The sequence below is a fragment of the Semicossyphus pulcher genome, unplaced genomic scaffold, assembly GCF_022749685.1.
Source record: "Semicossyphus pulcher isolate SPU_LCO1_2020_fin unplaced genomic scaffold, fSemPul1.0.p SCAF_13, whole genome shotgun sequence".
NCBI lineage: Eukaryota > Metazoa > Chordata > Actinopteri > Labriformes > Labridae > Semicossyphus > Semicossyphus pulcher.
The window spans coordinates 2702657-2723825 of record NW_027211637.1 but is presented as its reverse complement, the minus strand read 5'-3'; the positions used below and the strand labels follow the sequence as shown (position 1 = coordinate 2723825).

General features: G+C 42.1%; 1 pseudogene; it reads right to left on the bottom strand.

The window, feature by feature from the left end:
* Positions 1–17134, bottom strand: part of LOC138590396 (immunoglobulin superfamily member 21-like) — a 37576-nt pseudogene extending 20442 nt beyond the window's left edge.
* Between the last annotated feature and the right edge of the window lie 4035 nt (positions 17135–21169).

Below are 21169 nucleotides of genomic sequence, written 5' to 3'. Positions count from 1 at the left end.
ATGTTGTTCCTAATCTGCATCATGATGTTGTTCTTTCAGCAAACTGAAGAGCCGTTAATTAAAGTCGATCACAAGAAAATCTGTTTCTGTTTGGGCTTCATCCCGCTGCAGTGAGCCAGAGTGCAGCCTCTGTGTAACTTACTGTTTACAGTGAGACTGAGACTCAGCACAGACAGATGAACGGGCGCTCCTCCGGGGGATGGGACGAACCGAGAGATGACAGCGTTTATGTAGCAGACACATCTGGAGGGAGAATTTCACTTCACTGTGATCTGAACATACGGTCGCTTCTCAAGCTGCTGACTGGACTGTGAAAAATGAAGAGCACGGAGAAGGAAGTCTGGGCTAAACATGCCCGACATGTTCGCCGCTGTCCAGAGGCTATATCATCGTCAGACTATAGCTGATGGGTTCTGGGACTGCTAAAAACTGGTCCAAACCAGATTTCACCTCTGATTGTGAAGATGTACGGAAGCCCTTAGTGGACATGCATCCATACATGCTATTTACTCCCATGTTAGTCTTCCCTCGATAATTTCTGGTAGTTTTCTCAAGATCTCGACTTATTTATTTCTAGATAACAAAACTGGTTTTCTTGTGAAGATCTTGAAAACAGAACAACAGGCAGCTCACTTTGATGTTACAGACCAAGACATGCCATGCTGCCATCACCCACACTAATGAGGTGAGTTAAGCCTGTTTCTATGTTAGTTTCGTACTTTTGCTGCTGTGGGGATACAAGTTTACTCATCGCCAGCACAGAAACCTTCAGAATTAGTAGTCAGTGTTTGCTTGTTCTGTTTATCTCAATTGTCCTTGATCAAGCTGTAATCAATACTTCTGCAGAGACAGCCAGCCCAGTCTTCATTCCCAGCTCCAGGTTGTACCGGTTTAAAAATCTTTATTTATGTTACCATTTCACGACTTAGCTTAAAGCTAATCTCAGAACTGACGAAGATATATCCTCTAGAAGCGACAAGCGGCAACTTTTCGGGCCTTCCGATGTCGCCTGCGGTTAGCGATAAAGGACGTCCAGCTAAGACTTCCTTATCCAAGCGCTGTAACTGTTTACAGTCTAATTACCAACTTGAGAAGGGAGTTGAGATACAACGATTGTTAGCTGCACTTGAAAGAACCGACTGGAGCCGGAATGATGTTACGACGGATTGCATTCGCCTCCTTTGATCTCCACACTGACTGTTTTTACTGCATATAGCCAAAGCCCACTGAAACACTTGTGGACAATATTACTACAAACAGAAACCTGAACACATCGGACACTGAATATCGTGTCATACATGCCCACAGATTCTGCATGCATATGTACAATCTGTTATTAGTGATTATCTTCATCTGCAGAGAGCTTTGTATTGATTATCAAACGTTAAACTTATAATGAATGAAGTATCTCTTGATATTCAAACAGAAAAAGTACACATTGTAAGGAAGATGATGTTGCTATTGGCAACTTTCCACAGAAAAATGAGGAGCTGAAATTATGTGACTCAAAGGCAGCACAGCACATTTTCATGCTGAATATGTAACACTGAGACTTTCCTCAAAGCAAAGGCAAAGCAGAACACGCATGAAACTGTGGAGAGAAGGAGAAGGTCAGACGCAAAGAGAAATGTGGAAGTTGCAGAACAGACAGAGGGAACGAATTAGGAAGAAGCTGCAGTATAATCTAAATAAACCTGAAGCTAACAGAGGAAACCGCTCAGGAAAGGTCTGCTTAAGGACAGACTGATGGGACCGACTGATGCTGCTGATTTACTGCAGCTGTTTAAACCTCACTGATCCTCCAGGGTTGGTCATTAAACTCTGCTTTCAGCCTTTATTTGAAACTCGAGCTGATATCATGAAGTTGAATTCTTTAGCTCATATATGTGAGTTGAAAGATCCTCCAGACATTAAAGATGATTTTTGGCTGTCTCCAGCAGTGAGACAACAGACCGTCCATAACTAAGCAGCAGGTTTGAATGTCCATGCTAACCATATATGGCTTGTTGACTGGATCAGTGTTGGTCATACATTCATTTATTTGTGGCAGCTAGAGTCCAGATTGTTTTTCCCCGTAGAGAAGATGCAGGGTTGTAACGATGAAAAGACCAGTTCTTTTATGTTTGTTTTTTTCACCTGCCCCACACTCTCCGTAAAGAGATGTGGGCGAGCAAGCTGCAACGTTCCACAAGCTCTCTTAAGCGTGGTCCACACTATAGATAGTTAAGAGTGATGTTACTTCCCCCGATCAGCTCGGAAGAACGTCATGGCTGCACTGATTTTAAATATTAAACATGTCAGATATTTACGATCTGATATCCTGTTCAATGTGTCATTATCTGTCGTCATGTGCTGCTCTCTCACATTTTACACAAGATCTTAAAACTCTTTTAGTGTGGACCGGCCTTACCTTCTTTAGTCTAATGAATCAACAACTGGGGTCAGCTACCACCACAAATCGAATCTCATTCTGGCAACTAGCTTGTTGCTCTAGCTAATAAATTAGCCACAGGCACAGACTGTGTAGCTTTGGAAACTCTATAGCTCCACCCTCTTGCCCACAGTTGGTCACTTCTGGCTCCAGAAAACTAAAATGCAGACGACCAAAATATCAAACACGAGGCAGTCAGCAAACTAATGTGTGACGTCACGTTAACGTCAAATAGCTTCAAAGATTTTCTGCAAAAAGACGACACAAAACATCGATTATGCTGTCAGACGAAGTGATATAAGATGACCTTGACAACCCTCATGCTGCTTAAGAGGAAGCACAAGAAGAAAGCTGATTTTACAGCTTCACCTTCAAACGGCATCAGATGGGGACTGAGTGTTATCCCGTCTGCGATGATGAAGTGATCAAAACTTTGAACAAACTCAGGAATAGTTTGCTGTGTTCAGTATTTGTTACAGATTTAGGGTACAGTGCTCCAGATTTCCTTCCTGACACTTGAATATTTAATGTGGACCGTATCCCTCAGAGACAGGGATTAAATATAGCAGGATGTACAGTTGTTGCTGCTGCTGAAGCATTTCTTTATGACGCTACGGCTCTTCTGTGTAAGATTAGCAGCTCAGCATCAGTTGGTGCTGTTAAAAGCATGTTAATCACTCCCGCCGCCCTGTGAGTGTACTCGACAGTGAACTAAAAGGCTGACCCTGCCGGTCAACACACAGACAGCTCACTGCTCACATGCACTAATGCCCCGGGGCATCGGTATTTACACCAGGCGGAGTTATGTTTGGCCGAGCTCCGACCACTGGGATTAAAAAGGTTAATGCAAATTGCGTAAAAGTGTAATGTGCCTCTAACACACATGTGATGTGTTACATAAGTGATTGATTCACATGTTAGACTCACCGTTTTTGGACGTTTCATGTGGGAAATGTTAAAAACTAAAATATCACATGCAAACAGTGTTGGGGTAACGCGTTACAAAGTAGTCCGTTAGAGTACTTTTTATTGTAACGAGTAACGCGTCAGTTCTGTAATTCAAATAATCCATTATTTTGTTATTTTTTCTAGAAAGTCATCTGTTACTGGAAAATAAATCGCTGTATTTCTCTTTTCATTTGTCGCCACAAAAACTGAAAATCCCTGAAGCTCTGTTTCTGTTTCTCTCCTCCTTGGCAGCAGGGGCAGATCCAGAGGGATGGCCAGGGGTGGCCTGGGCCCCAATTAAAATCTGATTGGCCACCCCAAGTGCCACCCCAAAATCCTAAACTATGATTGGCTATTTGCCCTGTCAGAGGCGGGACTTGTGTTAAAATCAACTACTTGGGCTGTGTTGCAACAGGCTGCTCGTAGCTTGCTTTCCAATTCAATGTGGCACATTTCCTTTAGTACTTAAATTGTTACTCTGACCACTTCTGTTTGACTCCTTAAAGAATTAAGCTCATAAGGAAGGGTTAATTAAAGGCTTTTCATTTGCGTGTGTGCGGACACATACTTCATGCCAGAATACAGCAGCAGCGTGCACAACTCCAAAAATAAGTTACAAAATATTGTTTCGGGTGCACGGTAGAAAATGAAATCCAGAAAAACAAAAAGCTCCGGCACTCACAGGATCAAGTAAAACTGACTTTAATGTGGGTCACGGATGAACGCGTCTTCAGCATACTAAACACTAATACTCTTTAGTATGCTGAAGACTTGATCCTGTGAGTGCCGGAGCTTTTTGTTTTTCTACATACTTCATGCCACGCCTGCATAAGTCAGTGCCCAAGTTGCCCCCCCTCCCCCAGTCAAAAAAGTCTTGACGTCCCCTGTTTGGCAGGTCGCTGCGTACCAGCAGAAGCTAAACACAGCTGTGTCAGTGTGCATGCGTAGCTAGCTAATTCAGCTAGCGATCTGTCAGAGAGGACAGCGTTTACTTTGTGGAAATATTCTCATGATTCTGAATGTTTGGGTGAAAGGGACGAGAACAACATGACGGTGAAATGTAAGCTGTGTCTGGAGGAGAAGTGCTCGTCAGCTGTGAAGAGCTCGACTTCAAATGTGAAGAAGCATCTGTCTGTGTTGTATTGTTGTCATGGAAACAGCTGTGCCTAATACTGTATGTCTCTGCCCAGTTCACTGTCAGACTCTTAGCATCATAAAGAGCTGTAAAGGTTATACTGCGTCTGTCAGTCCTGTCATCAGGCTGCAGAGTTACAGATTATGGGCCGTAAACGAGGGGATGCAGAGACGGCAGAGTCAATACATTCAAAAGTAGACGTGCAGCAGGCTACACGCCGTCCTGATGATATAAGACACGTGTAACGAGTCGCAAAGAGGGTTTAATGTTTGGTAACGCAAACGTAATCTAACACGTTACTTTTCTCAGGAGGTAACGCAGGAACGAGTTACTTTTAAAAGTTACCCAACACTGCATGCAAAATCTAAGAACATGTGAAACACAAAGACATTTCACACCTTTCAGACGCACAATGATTTATAAAACAAACTGAGGTTTCACTGAACAGAACTACACCAATATTCCTTAAACAATCTCAGATAACAAAACAGTAAACACGACATTTCCCAAGCCACAATATTTCAGATAACAACATTTGAGAAGCCAAGTTGCAGGACGTGTTGCCAACCGACTGAGGAGCGTGTTCCGGTGGGAAAGTGACATCAGTGCATACCGTCTATACCTGTCCTATGTGGTAGAGGCAGCATCTCGACACTTCACATGCAGGTGTATTTATAGATATCTGACATGCGATATTTAAGATGTTTAAGCTGCAAAAATATTAATGAAAATATGATTTCTCCACAAATGAAACAACAGTTCCCATAAAGACTTCACATACAGTCCATGTGTCTGCGTGTGAAATGTAAAATATCACATGTGCCTTAATATGTAATCGCTCTACCCTGGTGTCGTCTTTACTACGTGTGTGTGTGTTTGGTGTGACCTGATCTGAGCTGCGCGGCTGCCCGGTCACACATGGACGGGGACCAAAGGCACCTTGCAGAGCGGCCGGCTGGCGGTGCTGGGAGGCGCTCTGATGCCCTCTGTCACACTGTCAGCCTCACCTCCACCACTCGGCCCTGAACCGCATGACGTCAGCCTGCCTACAGATTATTTTTCCCATGTTTTTCCTCTTAATCCTCCCTCCAGCTTTTCATCCACAGAGCCGGCCAAGCTCGCGTCTCCCCACACACACACAAATACACACACACGCATAAACAGTGTGGCAGAGAGATTAACACATATCAGAATACCACTGGGATGAAAAAAGCAGCACTCGAAAATGATAACTGATTCAAAATGTTTTCAGACAACAACAGAGAGCAATCATTTAAAGGGGGGAAATCACATTCTGGAATGAGATTAGGGACGGGGAATGAGACATTTGGGAGTTGGGAGTGATATCACCGTCCCCAGATGGTTTGTCTGTGGACTGCTGCTGCTTTTGCCCTACTTTGATGTGACTAACATAGAAAAGACAATTCAGCAGCTTAGCTTTCATGAAGGGCTGAACACTCCAAAGTGCTTGATATTCCATGTCTTGTATTGTCTTTGCTGGCGGAGATAAAGCTGGCTTATCCCTCCAAGTCTCTTTGTAATATTCCACCCGTCGTGAAGGCGGAGAGTCCGACCTGCTGTCAGATAAAAGAATCCACATTCAACACGTCAGCAGTGGGTTGAAAGATGAGAAAACTGTTCAACTGGTGCCGTGCATTTGGTGGACGACAGGCCAAACAAAAGCTGCTTTGACTGGGAAATACAGGAGATTCACCTCATGTTAATACCGTCTTTGATCAAAGAGCTCGGTTTTATATTCAGGGCAAACACATCTGTCATCTGGCTAACGAGCTGCCAAACGGCAGGCCAAACCTCCCCTTTAGAAACGAAGAACTCGCTAATGAAATTTCTTTCATCTTTCAAACAGGAAGTTTTTATTCAGAGAGGAAGAACAAAAAAGACAAACCACGCTGATGACAGAATTTTCTGAGGGACACATTTTTTTAAAATTATTGTCAGAAAAGGAAATATTTTTTTTTTATTATTCTATCATAAAAATGAATTATAAGTTTTACACTAAACTTCATTCACATGCTCGGATCTATTTTGTGTCTGTGTTGAGTACAGAACTGGATTGAGGTCATGGTTAGCCTAGCTTAGCATAAAGACTTGTGTAATGTAAAATGATTACATTATTTTATCGCCATTTTGCCTTTATTAGATCGGACAGCTGAAGAGAGACAGGAAATATTGAGATAAGAGAGAGAGGGATGACATGCAGCAAAGGGCCGAGGGCTGGAGTCGAGCCTGTGGCCGCTGCGCCACAGACTGTGGCCTCCGTATGTGGGGCGCCTGCTCTGACCACTGAGCTAAACCAGCGCCCCAAATAATCATGTTTTTACACCAAACAGATACCAATAGGTTCTAGGCAATGATAGAAAATATTTATATATATATATATTATTAATATTATTATTCTTTTTTTTTTTTTTAAAGCAAATACATGAATTCAAGTAAAATCAGAAAAGAAGTATGTTTTAAGACTTAAAAGATCTGACAGTACACACTCTGTCAATCAGTCAGTCATTATCCTCTCCTCGCAACATTATTCACAGAGACCAAACTTTATCCACCGATGAGCCAGCACTTTGCAACAGTGGCAAGAAAAACTTCCTTTAACAAGCAGAAACCTCGAGCAGAACCAGACTCATGGAGAACAGCCATCTGTCCCGACCGGCTGTGCCCTTCAGCCGGGCCTCGGGAAACAGACAAAAGATCTCTGCACGAGGATCTTAACGTATGTACCGGCAGGATACTAAGATCAGAGAAATGGCAGAAAGAAAGGCCACAACCAGCCTTAAAAAATACATTCTGAAACATACTGGGCGACAGTGTCAAGAAGCTAGAAGCAGGAGTAAGTGTGGAGTTCTGCGAAGTCAGGAGTCAATCGATCGACTTTTGATCAGGTTCGTTTTGAGCATGAATAACTAAAGTTTGCCGCAGATGAATAGTCAGGAAATCCCCAAATCACAGAACACGCTGAGGTGAACAAGAGTGTCTGTTCAACTAATGGTCGTGAAATCATCCATCCATTATCTATACCGCTTATCCTGTTCAGGGTCCCGGGGGGGCCGGGGCCTATCCCAGCTGTCATTGGACAAGAGGCGGGGTTACACCTGGACCGATCGCCTGTCAGTCACAGGGCTGACACAAAAATGTTTCATGAAATAAAGGCCGCAACCCCGCAGCTCTTCTGCTGGGAATTCGTTAAGTACTGATAAAAATACACCTTGCTCTAATATAAGCCATGAGGGTGTTGAAACATCACGCAATGTATTATTAAAGTCATCAGATTTAAAAGGCTGATGGAAAATTACAAAACATCCCCAACTGAAAATTAACTGGAGCAAATAATGTGGCTTAATGTGGATTAATCAGTTAAAACTCAGTGAGATCAAATTAAAAACATGCACCCTCTGAGGCCGCGGTGTGATGACGACAGCAGAGAATTTATTCATTTCGTGTTTCAGTCATTAATCTTGAATTCTGACTTCTGACTGTTGTTGTGTTTGTAGAAGGCTGGACAGGCTGCATCCTGAGGACGTCCCTCCGGTTACTCGCCCTGCTGACTGTCAGCGCTCCATCAGTCAGAAAGGCTCCAGGCTGTCGAAGTGTTGCTGTTTGCATCAGCGGGAAAACAGATCCGTTCATTATCCCAAATCCAGATAGCAGCTCCCAAGATCATAGAGAGAAAATCTGCAATTTCTGCTACTGGATTAAAAGCCATGCACTTCATCGTTTGAACAGCCACAAGCAACATTTAATCATTTTTAAGCACAGATTACCTTCAGCAATATGGGTCAGAGTCAGACAAAGGCCTTTTTATCCTCGAGAGGGGAAACCTTCAAACCGCATTAGGTAACTTTCTAACAGAACTGTCCCGCTCTGAGGCGGCCACAGCAGGCGGCACAAACATCTCAGTTCTCTTTGATCCAGAACGTGGTTTTATTTTTATTGCTTTAGAATTGGACCCTATTGTCCTCAGCAGGGGGCAGGAGAACAGCCCGCAGCGGCTGGATTTACGGCAACACGATGTTATTGTGTCCGTATATACTTCATATTACTGCTCATGTCAAAAATCCAAAGCAGATGAAATGATTTCGTAGCTTCCAGGCAGCTGCTGGTTTCCAATTATTCCATCATGGTGGGATTAACCCTGTCCTCCCCCCACCTTATTGTAGCCTCCCCCGAGGAGGTTGTGTTTCCCGTGCTGCTGGTCTCTTTGTAAGAAGGATTAAGAAACAACTTCTGGCCTGATTTCCAAGAAAAATGGCGGAAGGGTGAAGCACGGGCCAAAGAGAAACACGTCAGATTTTAGAGCAGATCCTAAAACAAACTGCAAATCTACAACATCCATTTTATCAAAGCATTCGATATCGAGTCTACTTTACAAGGTAGGATTAGTAGTGAAAAATAAAAGTATATACAGCGGCTTGCATAAGTATTCATACCCCTTAAACTTTTCCACATTTTGTCATGTTACGACCAAAAACATAAATATATTTTATTGGAACAATTGTGAAGTAGAAAGAAAATTATACGCGATTTTACATTTTTTTTACAAATAAAAAACTGAAAGTGCGGTGTGCAAAAGTATTCTGCCCCCCTGAGTCAATACTTGGTGGAACCGCCTTTTGCTGTAATTACAGCTGCAAGTTTTTTGGGGTATGTCTCTATCAGCTTTGCACATCTAGAGACTGAAATTTTTGCCCATTCTTCTTTGCAAAACAGCTCAAGCTCAGTCAGATTAGATGGAGAGCGTTTGTGAACGGCAGTTTTCAGATCTTGCCACAGATTCTCAATTGGATTTATGTCTGGACTTTGACTGGGCCATTCTAACACATGAATATGTTTTGTTTGACTGAAATTAGTTTTTCTTAGGGTATCTGGGCTCAGCCTTACAGAGAGGGTAAGGAGCTCAGACATCAGGAGGGAGCTCGGACTAGAGACGCTATGAAAGGAGCCAGTTGAGGTGGTTCGGGTATCTGATTAGGATGCCTCCTGGGCGCCTCCCTGTGGAGGATTTCGGGGCACGTCCAACTGGGAGGAGACTCCAGGGCAGACCCAGAGCTCGCTGGAGGGATTATACATACCACCTGGCCTGGGAACGCTTCAGGAACCACCAGGAGGAGCTGGAAAAGCTGTTGTAGCCTATAGGAAGAGGGACGTCTGGGTCAGCTTTCTTAGCCTGCTGCCACCGCGACCTGACCCCGGATAGGTGGAAGAAAATGGATGGATGGATGGATGGATATCTAAGTGGCTGTCATGATAAGAACTGTACATTTTAAGGAAAAGAGCTCCAATGCTTCCTTTCTTACCTGCTTTAGCAAGGAAACAGTACACCATAGTCAATGAAAGGGAGATAATAAGGTCCCACAATTGCTTTTGCCATTAACATTTTCAGTAACCACTCGACCATTCATGAAAACAACCCATCACAAGTAACACTAAAAAACAACTAATCTCATGCAATCAACTGGGATTAAAAATGTTGCAGCCAGTCTCAATGTGACAACTGTTCTATTTCATTTATGTGACTGTTGATAAGAAACCTTGATAAGAAAGCGACATGGTTCACTGGGTTTATGTGCTTGCATTAAACAATATGGTCAGAATTCTTGCAGTAAAGTAAGATGATCTTATTATCGTCCATCTTTGGCACATTGTGGTTTCAAAACAGCAGACACACGTACAAAGCATCCACCAAAGTTAAGTACAGTCGGATCCTCTTAGCACCTCAGTTCCCTTTTCCTAAGTCCTCATGCAGTCTCCTTCACACCTTTCCTTGACCTCATGATGTTAATCACTAAGGTCAAGAAAAAGGATCTACTGCACTGACACAAAGCTTTGCAGCGTTTCACTCCCCTGTTACCTTCGAGTTCCCATTAAGTGCAGTGCAAACAACATAATGCAACTTCAGTCAGTTTATGGTAATGTGACACAGTTATATTTAGGAACATGACCCCTATTAGGAAAACCAGACTAAACCAGAATAAATCCACATCTAATCAAATGAGCAAAGATTTATAGTCAGACAGTGAGGCTGGAGCTGCTGTGGCCCCTGGAGGAGGTCTGGGCCCCGGCCCAGTTGTCCACTTTGTACAGTTAGAAATAATCCAGCCTGACATTTAAATGTTCGCCTTGCTGAGACGTAAAAACTTGCTCCACTTATAATCCATCACAGTGTGAATCATGTCTGCTCTCAGTGTTCAGATCTGTTTAATGAAGTTTGAAAAGCTGCTTTGCCCCACAGCCACTGTGCACACTAACTATGACAACAGTCAGACCAAACTTGTGATGCATCTTCAACCTCCAGCAAGTTTCAATGGAAGCCAGTGGCAGCCTGAAGTGTGAAAAACCAAGCAACAAGCCAAGGGCTGCAAAATAAAGTCAATGCAGAAGTCGAAAAAAAACGCAGTTCCTGGACTGGCCACTGGAGGCTGTCTCCAAAAGTGAGACAGCTCCCATAAAGCATGTTAACTTTACCCAGGACAGTCTGGCTGCAGACCTGCAGGTCGGTTCTGCTGCAGGCTCCGCTGTCAGGTCTGGAAATGGACGCAAGAAATTACAAAATAAAATCGTGCAGCTACTGTTGGTTTTAGTGTTATAGTCATTTTTAGATTTCAATTGTTCTCCTGTTACGCTGGCTAACAGTAGCCTTACTTATTTACACTCACGATTGATGTATTTTGTGAAAACGGGATAAAAACGGGAGAGAATGATGTAAATATATGCAAAACATAAAGCTCTGGTAAAGCTCACGGCTCTCTTCTCTTTCTGAAGAAACACACGTCTCATTCAGAATTCCCCTCTGAAAAATAATATCATTCAGTGTTTTGCTGCCATCGGATTTAATTTGAAAAAAAGACACTGTCAGCATTTTGTAGGACACAGGAACCCAATATGTCTACTGGTACCGTAAACCTGAAGACCTTTAGAGGAAATGAAGGCCAATAATTATTTTAATTTACATTTTAATTTGAAATATTTAAATGACTAAACACTACAACCGGAAGTATCTACGAGATTTTATTTTGGAATTTATTACGTGCATTACTCGCCTGTTAAACCAGAAGTGCTACCAAATTTAATTTTGTAATTTCTTGCGTCCATCTGCGGGCCTGACAGCTGAGGTGGCCTGACAGCGGAGGCTGTCTCTAAACTTTACACAGCAGAATGAAACATGTTCACAGCCTGGAACAAAACATTTTATGCTCCCTGTCGCTCTTTTCCTGATTAATGAGGAGAAGAAAATCTCACAAACTCACCTGTTATAAAGGCCTCAAGGTCTCTGTGCTAGTCCTCTCTGCCAGGTGCCACTGCAGCAAATAAAAGGCAGTGAACTTTCCCCCTCGTTTCCAAACTTTCTTTGAAATAAGGCTTCTTCTAATTCCAAAAATAAAGACGGCTGCAGCAAAAATGCAGAACTCTAAGCTTTGAAACAGCAGTCACAAACCAGGAGGAGACATCACAATGGCTGAGACTGTCTCTTGTTAAGTTAAATATCCAAATGCTTTTGTCAGGTGATGACAACCAAGCAGACTCCCTTTACTGACAGAGACCATGAGGGCCTGTGTCCACTAAGACGGTTTTCCGCTGGCAGCACTTATTCTCTGCATTTTTCAGCGCTCAGCGTCCTCACGCTCAAACGTCCTCGGTGTCAGCTGTTTTTTGTTGCTGTCCTCACAGCTGAAAATAGTTAAACGTGTGTGACACCGCCACACTCATCAGTGTCACTCCTCCCTCAACAACCAATCAAAATCAAGAAGGGGCGGGACTTCCGATATCAACTTTGTCAACAACGGCATGGGAGAAGCTAATCATTTAGTTTTTTTGGGTACAATTTCCAGGTAGATGTTTTCTTTGTAAAATGTCCTTGAATAAAAGCAAATATTAATCTTACAGAGCGATTTAAAACGGACTCCACGATCACTACTGGAGCGGAAGTGCTGCCAAACTTTCATATCCCAGCAACAGTAAGCACCGGTGAGAAGCGCTCTGAAACCGAGGTTGTGGGTTGCCAACGCTTTAGTGGACACAGGTCCTTAAATACACCAGAAAGTCCTTGTAAAAACTAGAACATGGGGCTTAATGAGTTAAAGGAAATTGTGCAGCTTTTAATCTTCTCTCTATTTAAGTTAGAGGGAAAACATCTCTCTCTGCGTCTCTGAGGTGCAGCTGCAAAATCTGTTGTTTTTCCAGCGCCGTCATTTGACAAACGTGGTCTCAATGATGTTTGAGCTTGTGTTCCTCGTCTCAGCCTTCACTTGTGTTACAAACTCGCTGCTAAACCACAAACACAGATATCATCCCAAAATATGAGTGCACAGGATGTTATGGTCGAGGGAGCATTTTACAGTGTAAGCTGACTGGATAGCCAGCTGTGTTTATTCGAGCAGAGTACAGTGGAGCAGAGGCTGCAGCTGCTCGACAGAAATGCATCCTGGTACATGTAGGCACATTGATACGGCTCTGTAAGCAGAGTCAGGTTTCTTGATCACGAAAGGAATCATAATGGAATTTATTGCTTTAATTGACAACATTAGCATCAACACGGATTGGACACCCGCATAAAACATGGTGTTAATTTTCCTAAATGACTTTAATATCTGTTTTTATCTGTCAAACTACTTTTACAAAGTTTAAAAATCAACAAAAAAATTGATTTAAGGACTAAAATGTGCAAAAATACTGCTAAAACCAGCACACACTCAAATACACACTGTTTGATGAATGAAATTCACTGTATGTAACAAGCTGCTTGTTCTTGAAACGACTGGTGACCGTGGTCTCAGCTATGGACCACAAGTTAACATATTAAAAACCACGATCCGAAACAATCTCCATCTTATTTACATATTTATGTGCAAAAACCTTTTGTCTCCGAAAACATTAAAATCTATATTTCAACCAGTTTCAAATCAACCTGACTGAAGAATGAAGTCAGAATGAGACTGTCAAGAAAGAACACGGCAGCTTTAAACATTACGTTTGGTAAAAACCATATGGGGTTCATGAATTAAGGCTGGTGCACTGGTTAGCTCTGTGTCTGTCAAAATCATTGTTAGACAGGTAAAAGAAAACACTAGCACAGCCAGGTCATGATAGGCAATCAACAATATCACGCACCTTTTTCACCTTCCAACAAAAACAACTTTATATCATTCCACATCATGCCTTCTTTAAGAAGAACCTTTAAATCCTGAACTTCTCCTCCTCCCATCTCTTCCATTCGTTCGCACAGTCTCCTGGAGGAGCTGTTTGTTGGGGATCTGTGAGTCCACTTACCTTCAGTGAGACTGAGAGAGAGAGCGGAGAGGAGGAGAAGGCAGCAGAGGGCGAGCGGACCAGTCATCCTGCTGGGTGCTGCTGCTCAGACCGAAGGATGCTCCATCTGTCATCAGAGCGGAGGACGACGGCACCGTTTGATCTCCCATCCTTCACACTGAGGCTGCCTCGCTCTGCCGCGCGGGTTTATAGGCAGAGGATTACAGCAGCTCTCTCTCTCTCTCTAACTCTCTCTCTCTCTGTGCCCCTAACTCTACAACTATCTCTCTCTCTCTTCAGCTTTGTCTCTTTGTTTCTCCGCCTCTCACTCTGTCTCTACTTCTCTTTCTTTCTCTGATTGTCTTGTTTTTGTGTTCATTGTATCACCGTGTGTTCGTGTTGTGTGCACTGGTAATTAGAGTGACAGTAAACACAGGCAACATGCTGATCATGTGTCTCACTACAAGAAAAATCTGCTTTTCTTGAAAATCAAGAGACTTCAATCCACACTGACTGACAGATATCGATGAGTCACAGATATCTGAAATCTTCTACGTGCACTGGTGGGCACTGCGTCTGTTAAACACTGTTAGACTCTACCATAGATAGGGCCTGATAAGGAACACGTCCACAACATCGAACAGAGAATCACACAAACAAGTGTACCTTGCTGCGTTCCTCAATGCCTACAATGGGCAGGTGAGCATCAGAACTGGACCACAGAGCGATGGAAGAAGGTGACCTGATGAATCACGCTCTCTTTTACATCATGTGGATGACCGGGTGTGTGTGCGTCGCTTACCTCTGGAAGACATGGCAGCAGGATGCACAAAATATGAATATATTATCTATCTATCGAATTAATATCTACAAGTGTTCAAACATCACAGATGGAACATAAAAAGAATCGGACATATCTCAAGTGTTGAACGGTCAAAATAAAACCTCTGATATGTCAGACAGAATATGTGTGTTTATATTTTTATATATGTAACCAAGCGATACTCGATATGCAAGACCAGAATAAACTGGAAAGAGAGACAGCTATACCAAATATAGAGATTTTATTGACAATAATTAGGATAAAACAACTTAACAAATATTAAGGGAGCAATTGAATAGCTAATGAATAAATCAAATCAACAATAACTGAACCAGAAAAGAAAACCACTGTGGGGCTTAACTGGACTTTCAGGGAGACTAGAGGGAAGCAAAAAGAAAGAGTCACGACATACATACATGTAGGCAAACCAACAAAACCAAACAGAATTTAAACAAGACATGAATTTGCCTACTCACAGCAAAATAAGGTGACTTAAACCACACTACAAACACACACAATGGCTCCTCCGCTCCCCTTTAACACAGTGAAAACCTCACAGGAAACAAAGAAGAAGAAGGGCCTGTTCAATAAACCAATTAAAGCGAATAAGTCTGTGAAAAACAGTGGCTGGCTCTTCTGGTGTCTTTGTTTGACAACTAAAAGAAAGCAGGGTAAATTAATACACAAAAGCAGAATAAATGTGGTATAAAAGTAATTAATATGTAAAAGTAATGCATGTAAAACAAAATATACCCTGCCTGACTGGAACACAGCCCTGTCCCTCAGTCAGCTACATGCACGCTGTATTTGATCTGTTTTACAGTCACTTTCAAAGTCAAAACGTCATCACACAAATGTTCAGCGATACAAAATGAATCTGTTCATTTGGACGGCATGTCTGAATCTTTATCATTTAATTTACTTTTTATACGTCTGAAGTATCCGAAATGTAACTGTTGATATTTGAACATTTCAATACTCAAAATCTCTTTTCAACACCTGAAAATTCATTTTCAAATATCTGTTGTTCATATTATGGAAAAGAATAACTGATAATTAAACTGGAGATGGGAATTGTTTTTTTCATGATGAAAACTAAATAACGACCGTATTGCTCTGAATATAAGACGAGGAAACACAAGAACAAAACAATGCCTTATATTCGGACCAATGCGGTAATTGTCAGCTGCACTTATTGTAAGTTAGGAGACCGGAGGACGTGATGAACATGACCTTTAATTAACAGTCTGAACTCATAACTCGTAGATCTGTTTCCCTCTTCAGTAACCTCCTGAACTAACTGTCTCTGAGGAGTAAAAACAGGAAGGATCTCAGAGAGCTATAGAGGCTGACTAACGCTCGATGCTCGTCCCCCTCCTCCCTAATGCCGGCTGATCACAGCAGCAGAGCGTGAGCAGGAGCCGCCTCAGCGTGCTGGAATAATTATGTTCTGGATGTGTCCCACAGTACAGAGAGAGGTGCAGATTTCAAAGCTCACAGAAGGTTCTTTCAACACATCCTGAGCTCTCTTATTTATATATATTTATTTATTTTACTGATGTAGGAATAGAAATGCAAAGAAATTAAACTTATTGGGGTGTCATTTCCTGAACAACCGTCTCAGTGGAGAAGTATCTGCAACATCTCGTAAGTTCATAGACTGTGTGGACAGAAGTATGTAATAGTCTGTAGTTGCAAAAGCCAATTCAGAAGTGCCTTAAACCTGCAGTGTCTCTTTTGGCCAGCAGGGGGCGACTCCACTAGTTGCAAGAAGTCTTATTGTATGAAAGCAGATGGGAAAATGAGCCGACTTCTCTCTTGATTTATTCCCTCAGTAAACATGTCCCTGACGAGTTTATGGTCTCAATCTGTGGTTTCATGTCTTCTTCAACACAGCATGATGTTCATTTAGTCAATGATGCTCTCATTTAGAGTCAAACAGACCAGAAAGCAGCCCCACCAATGCTTATCCACTCTTTTGCCAAATATGGTCACTTCTGCTTCCCAAAAATCCAAGATGGCGACGGGCTTGAGGCTTCAAAAGGGGGATTCTCAAACCAGTGGTTGACTTCATGATAGCTACGTACACTTTTAATACAAAGTCTATGTTGTTATTTGAAAGCAGAAGGTTTTTTTAATGCAGTTTTCAGGATGGAAAAGTACCGGAACATGACTTGACACCTCTCGGGCTTGACCTCGTAATGTGGTCTGTGACAGCCAAGACCGTCATGCTAGTGGAGCTCACTGTCCGGTGGGAGAAGGGACTGCCCTCGAGCAGAAAGAGACCAAGTATTCCGACCTTGCGGCGGAGTGAAGGGAGGCCTGTTACGTGCCATGTGGAGGCTTCGTTCGCTCCTCAACCTCACGTCTGCTCTGGGACATGGGCTGCACAGGAGCAGGACACCAGAGAGCTGTCAAAGAGCTGGTTGAGGAAGCAGACAAAGAGCAGCTTCTGGTTGTGGCTGAGGAGTTGGGGGCCAAGCAACACCCAGAGAATAAGCACAGGGTGGCAGGGAGAGATCTCTGTCATCGCTCCGCCACCAGGAGATGTACTGGGTTTATTTATTAATCTATTTTTATTTTATCACATTCTGCATGAAAGATGGCCTAAAAAATCCATCTACATGCACAATCAATCAATCAATTGAAAACTCAAAAGCTTAAAGCTGCAGATCAAATCAAGCGCTCCCTAAACTAACAGCCCCTCCCCCAGGGGGCGATGGAGAGGGTTGGGCTTCACTTTAAGGGGAGCTGGCACGTCATGTGATGAGCGCCGACCTTGCAGCGGCAGTTTAGAGAGTAAGAATACAACAGAGACCGTCGGGAGAAACTAAAGTCAAATGTGTGGAACAGAAGACGAAGAGCTGGTCCTCTTGTAAATATCTAATTTGGCCTAATTTGATTAAATCTGTTAAATAAAGCTCCATCTTTTATGTTGGATACTTAATTTGGTCTAATTTGGTTTGATTTGAATGTATAAAGATTTGTTTAAACGTTTGGCATGGTGTGGTCTCCCTTCTTTGTTGTGATTTCTGAGCCGGGTCATGACAATAGTTTAAATGTTTTTTATTAAATTCCGTAGACATCAAGACGTAGCTTGAAAGGTCAGTTACGTTAACTTTCTATTTCTCAGTCAGAATAACGTTTTGGACTTCTGCTCAGCGGGTCGGCAAAAAGCAAACTGAAGACAGAAAGAGAGGCTAAAGAACACGCTTTGGTAAATTAAAAAACCCTCGATTTCGTCATTTTTCGACAACAAACAGGTGGAATGTGATTGTGATACTTTTAGCAGGGGGGTTGGGGTGCGACAGGGGACCTGGGTTAATGCAGCGCAGGTTGCGGGGTATACATCTGAAACACAACATCATGCCCCTTCAAGGCATCCTTGTAATGTAGATAAACAACCTTCTTCAGGGTAGCCTTAAACAACCCAAAAGAGAACAAAACCTTATTTATAAAAAAGAAAATATGACCGATAAATAAAAGAGCATCAGGTGACTTTCTGACCAATGAGAGCATAGCATACCTCAGTGACAGCAGCAGAGTTAATCTTCTGCACAGATAGAGACCCGAGTGTCACAAAGAGAGAGAGAAACTATACTTAATTGTCCCTGGGGGAGGTTTGTGTCTCAGCACAGTGTTACGGTCTGTTGCTTCACATAACAACAACATGACAAAGAAGAAGAACAGGGACCCAACTGGGCCAACGACTGGAGGAAGGATCAGCTGGCTGATCAGAACAGCCTGGAGGAGCTGTTGTAACAGGAAGAGAAGGGAACGAGGAGGAAGCTCAAGAGGCTGACGGCTGTGAACAAACAGCTCAAGCAGAGGTCAGAGGTCAGAGGCCAGGAGCTGATCCAGAGGGCTGAACAGAACTTTGAAAAGAAGAAGCCCTTTTGAAGGCAGCTGGAGGACCTGAAAATCCAACAACACACCTCGAGCAACAAGGTGAGGATGATTATTGATTTATTGTCCTCAAAGTGCAGGTGGAGCTCCAGGTGAAGAAGAAGAAACCTGCTTCCTCTGTTTGAGGAGGAACAAGACAGAGATGCAGGAGAGAGGAGTCCAACAGAGACTTCACCTGCTGTGGTTGTATCCTGTTGTCAGTTATTTAGTGGATCCTGAGCGACGCATGCAAGATGTTTTAATGACAGCTGGAAACAACGCCTCAGATTGTTTGCTCTTTTCTTGATCTTAATTGCTACGCTGTCAAACTACCGTCGTGTTATCCTCGAGTCACATCATCCGATTGAGTTTAAATATTTAATCAGACAGTGAAATGAAAAAACAAAGCGTGCTGTCAGTCAAACATTAAGTGAGAAACAAAAGTCATTCTGGCAGCGAAAAAAAAAAGTGTAAGAAAGTGACATCAAAATATTTCCGTTGTTGAAATTGGTTGAAAGCTTAAAAGAGAAATATCATTCAGATAATACTTGTAATAATTAGATAAACAGGGATGTAATCCCTCTGTCAGCAGATTAGGAAAAATGATCACTTCCATTTGCACCATGTAAACACATTTCAGGGCTTTGGTTATTGTGCATCTCACTCACTGAATGGCTCACTGAATGGAACAAAGCCATTGTCATTAGCCATCATGTTACACTGCAAAAAGTCAGCTCTCAAAATAAGGGAAAGAATAATTATAATCAGGAAAATAAGCAAAATAAGACCAATTTTGCTTCCAGTACAAGAAAATGTCACTCGCAAAGCTGCTTTAGAAAGCTAGAGAGATTAAACAAACTCAATTTAAGACTAAAAATGCGGCTAAATTTAGCATCCAATGCTAATGCAATTGTCTTCAAATCAGACCCTGAAATTACCATAGAAAAAAACAGCATATTGTGCTTACAATAAATAACGCTGAATAAATGTACTCATACTTGGAATGACATTTATTAATATATGGTGTTAATTGTACCTGATTTTCTCTTTGTTTCTCCACACGGATGCTGCCGAGTCACCTGGCCAAATGAGGTTGAGTTTTAAGCCTTTTATGCTGGAACAGGAAATGGAAGAAACCAACTTCCTGTGCTTGGCGGGGGTTCTCCAAAGACTAAGAATTTTGCTGTGTTGGAAATGCCATACTTTGCTAGCAGTACATACTGATTCAGCCAAAATGTAGTATGCAGTATGCAAACAAAAGCAAAATGTCCAGTATGCCAAAAATACCCGGATGTCGTACTGATTCGGAAAAAATCTCCAGTATGCATCGGACCAGTCTACCTCGCCTACTGTATCCCACAATGCAAAGCGCTGGAACGTCACAGCGGCAGTTGAAATGGACAGCAGCAGCATTCCAGCAGAAGGGGGCGCTATAGCTAAGGAAGCGGTGGTTATTGTTTACTTTCACCTGGCGTAGCATACTGCAAAATTAATTTGAAAAGCTCCTCCAGACTACAGATTACTGCCGAACGCAGTATGCAATATATAGCATGTAGTGTATACTATGTAGTATGTAGTATATAGTACCTAGTATGGAGTATATAGTTAGCAGTATGTAGTATATAGTACCTAGTATGGAGTATATAGTACGCAGTATGTAGTATATAGTACGTAATATGTATGTAGTATATAGTACGTAGTATGTATGTAATATAAAATACGCAGTATGTAGTATATAGTATGCAGTATGTAGTATATAGTACGCAGTATGTAGTATACAGTACGTAGTATGTATGTAGTATATAGTACACAGTATGTAGTATATAGTACGTAGTATGTTTGTAGTATATAGTACACAGTATGTAGTATATAGTACGTAGTATGTAGTATATAGTACGTAGTATGTAGTATATAGTATGCAGTATGTAGTATATAGTACGCAGTATGTAGTAGTTCGGCATTTCGACCTCAGCCTTTCTTAAAGACGGGGAACATGTGGATATTTCTGTTGAGTTTTGGTTGAAAAACTATTTTCAGTATTTATTAAATTTGTCCTTTTGTATTACTGATTGTTGACTTTTTATTGTATGAAGTTTTGTCCCCCCATTGTTGTGTTTGAATAGGCTAACCTACTTATAAATACCTCCTCGTCATTTGTTATCTCAGGGTTTGTTCAGTTTAAACACCTGTAGCATTATTGTTATGTCTACCTCCAATTTATTAAACAACACAGATTTTTTGTTAACTTTTTCTATGCTTCTGTGTTTCAAACATTCATAACTTGTTCCCCTTTATTAATTGAATATTTCATTCAGTGAGATAAAAGCCTTTCTTGCTTGATCCCTAACAACATAAAGATCCTGTTGTCATTTTCATACAGTGAAGCTGGAGACCTTCAGTCCCAGAGACCTCTAAAGCGTATTTATCGTCAGCATTCTATCGTGTTTCTAAGAAGAATGGATTATATGTGGACGGGGAGTAGCAAAAAGAGGGATTTGAATCAAATCTTTCTGGACCTAGAGCCTTAGAGGATTGTTGGTCCACACGCACACACAGAAACCTCACCCGTATCATCCAGTGAGGAGGAGGAGGGAGACACAAATAAGGTCAACTTCAACTAAAAATGTAAACGCAGACTAAAATCTTCATACTATGACATTACTCTGCACGCTAAAGCAGC